Below are 3757 nucleotides of genomic sequence, written 5' to 3'. Positions count from 1 at the left end.
GAACGTGGATCTACATGCAGATTTATGTTGATTCTACATTTAACCAGTTAGGAATCAATGTTGATTCAACCATCATCTGTATGTCAATTTACATGTACATTTGTGTTGATATTGCATTGAATCAGTTAGAATCAACATTGATTCAACCATCATATGAACGTGGATCTGCATGCATCTGTTGGCTTTACATTAAATTACATTGATTCGCCACTCATTTGACTGTGGATCTGCATGCATATTTGTGTTGATTCTACATTGAATAGGTTAGGAATCAATGTTGATTCATCCTTCATCTGAACGTGGATCTGYATACAGATTTATGTTGATTCTACATTGAATCAATGTTGATTCAACACTCATTTGACTGTGGATCTGCATGTATATTTATGTGTATTCTACATTGAATCAGTTAGGAATCAACGTTGATTCAACCATCATCTGAATGTGGATCTGCGTGCAGATTTGGGTTGATTTTATATTGAATGAAAGCTAAGGATTTATGTACATTTTTAGGTCTGATAGGTCTGCATCATAACATACCACTAAAAGTTTCTTTACTGGTGTTAAACACACTATATTATTGGCAGATCATGGGTAAACTGTATACAAAAGGGTAAAAAATGACAACATGGGTTTGATATGACATTTTATTTAAGAAAAGAGGGACAAACATATTTGACTCCTTTTTGACTGTCTGTTCTGTATTGTCCACAGAGGAACAGGGTCCATGAGGTTAAGCTTTGTAGTGTATGAACCAGGGAAACAGTACAAGTTGTGGTAACCCCAGTTTGACTCTGGTTAGCGTCACTTTGATTCCTTCCAATGTTTTCCTCTCGTTCTGGCGCATAATGAAGCCACTTCTTGACAGTTTTGCTGCTGTCCTCAAGTGTCAGCTTTGGGTCAAACTGCAGAGCAACGTCTGAAAAACACAAAAATAAAAGTGAGGAATGGAAACATGTAAAACATGAAAGGCAGGTGAAACACTGAACTAAACCTACCAATGACTGATTCATTCTGTTGATTCTTGGATTGGTAACTGGTTATACTGAACTGGACTATTTTTACTTGTGTGGGGTCTTTATCAGCATATAGACACTTTTTAAGGAATTTAATCAACTTATTTGGAAATATTTGTAGTTGATGGAAGATTGAACTAGCTATTTGATGGAAGTTTATTCTGTATAAATTATWAAAAAAAATTCAAACTACAGTATAAATCATCTTTTGCTCTATTTATCTGTCTCTGGTGTGTTAAACCCTGATCCTCCCTGAGTTTTATTGTTAGGTTTTCTCATAAACAGCATTTATTTTAAATATTAATCCCCTCATTTTAACATGAGTGCAGCATCATAAATGCTGGATGACTATAGGCACAAAACAATGCCCTTATTTTTCAATTAACACATTTAAGATCAAAGTTATATTGAAAAACTTACCATAAAACTGCTCAGAGGAGAATTCAATTCAGAAGTCAGTTGCAAACAAGCCAGCAGCAAAGTGGCTGTTTGGTTGGGACAAGCCACTAGTGTAAAAAGGGGGAGTCAGACTGTATAACTGTATAAGAAACGGGTGTGTGTGTGTGTGTGTCCTTGGCTGGTGGAGGGAGAGGGATGTGTGTAGAGGGGTGTGAAAAACAGCTTACATTGATTGAACAATTACTAGTTCTTCCCCAAACCTTGTCCTCAATCAAACCTGCGTGCTTTCAGTTCAGCAAAACCCTGTTAATCAGACATCAATTAAAATAAAATGATGTGTGCTGAATTAGGGAAATGCCTAAAACTTGTAGGGCTTGGAGGACCAGTGCTGAAACACACTGGATTCGATGTTGGCATTTCAATCAATGGATATCGACAATAAATTAACATTGATTCAATGACACATTTTCAACATTAGTTAATTGGCTAGAATTGAATGGTTGTTTGATGGTTGATCCAGCTTCTGTCATTGACCTCTGCATTTCATTCATTAGATTTCAACCACAAAACAACATTGATTCATTGACACAATTTCAACGGCTAGAATTGGATGGTTGTTTGATTGTTGATCCACCATCAGTTGTCGACTTCAACCAAAAATCAACCATTCTGACTATAATTCAACATTGATTTAACATTGTGTGCAGTCTGGGCAGTTCTTCTCCAAACCTTGACGTCAATCAAACTGGCCTGCATGTTTTCAGTTGAGCAAAACCCGGTTAATCAGACGTCAATTAATATCATCTGTGCTGAATTAGGGAAATGCCTAAAACTTGTAGGGCTTGGAGAACCAGTGCTGAAACACACTGGATTCGATGTTGGCATTTCATTTATTTGATGTCAACCAGGGGTGAAAGTAAGGGGGTACGGCAGAGTACTGCGTACCCCTAAAAGATTTAGCAGATTTACCTGCAAGAGAGGGAAGCGGCTGTCAGCTGTAAAGAATGAACTGTGCAGCAATGAGTGCGCCCACTAATGAGCCGTGACTTATTCGTTTTTCAAGAACAATCTAAAACACGACTTAATCAGTTAATAACATTTTCCCCATTTCATGTTGTTTCTGAACTGTTCATGCTTTACTAGAACAGGGCTGCAACACGTTGATCGCGGAAGGTTTTAAGTTGATCTCGGCATTAACTGAACGCCGCCAGGACGCTGAGACCAGCACGTCCTCCCCTGATTGGCTTAAAACGTTCCTAACTTTATTAAGGAAGAACAAAAAATAAACAAAACGTGTTCAAATTAATGATCCAACAAAAATAATAATCTCACTAATTATTGTTTCAACAAGGTGTTGCGCAATTCTGTGCATTTCCATTACCAAAATAACTAGCAGAGCTGGAGTTTAAAATTAATTAATCAACCACCACTGTGTTCAGGGAGGCTTATTAATGATAGCAAAATAAATATCTAGCCTGAAAACCTAATATTGCAGCGGACTGAATGTTAAACCACTCGCACCGAGTGGTTTAGAGTTGATCACCTGTTCAGGTTGCTTTACCTTTCTCCTGGCGCTGTCCCTGCCAGCATGCAGGTGGGGCCCATATGGGTTTGTCCGCAGGGTMTACGGTGGCCCCACATGGGTTTGTCCTTTTAGGGTCCATGTAGGGCCCACGTAGTTTGTCCGTGGACCCCGCGGACAAACCCATATGGGCCCCATATGTCTACCTTCCTTTCCCACATATGGGGCCCACCTAGGCTTGCTGGCAGGGTTTACAGCCGCTGTAGTTTCTGAACAATAAACAACAAACTTGGACTAATTGTGTCGTTCTCTGTGACTATACGTTAATCACAACAAACATCAAACATGGTAAACATGTTTAATTAAGTATCTAACAAATAAATGGCTTCTACCGCGATAATTATGTGAAATTAAATTAATTGTCTAATATAAAAAAATAGTTTGGTGGTGTTGGGCTCAGAGTCTGAGAGGCTTTTCCTTTAAAAAACTATTTTGTTTTTTACCTCTTATTTAGTGGAAATATTGATGTTGATGTGATTTTCTCCAAAATGATAACTTTTCCAACCTTTATAGCTCCACTGTTGAAAATGAGGCTCTAACATTCACAAATGACATTGAAATAAAATCCAGTCCAACATCTGGTTTGAGGTGATTCCTCTGGAACCTGTTGGAGGAAAATATCCCAACTTCGGAAGATGAGCTTTAACCAAACAGAGCTCTGTGGGTCCTCCTGTCAGTATGAGAGTCAGGGTGAGGAGGCGCCATGTTAGGAAGAGAAGCGGAAGCTGCAGGATCTTCAGAACAAACAGGTCATGATGCT

The sequence above is a fragment of the Poecilia reticulata genome, linkage group LG21, assembly GCF_000633615.1.
Source record: "Poecilia reticulata strain Guanapo linkage group LG21, Guppy_female_1.0+MT, whole genome shotgun sequence".
NCBI classification, from domain to species: domain Eukaryota; kingdom Metazoa; phylum Chordata; class Actinopteri; order Cyprinodontiformes; family Poeciliidae; genus Poecilia; species Poecilia reticulata.
The sequence above is the reverse complement of the archived record's forward strand: the minus strand, read 5'-3'. Positions refer to the sequence as shown.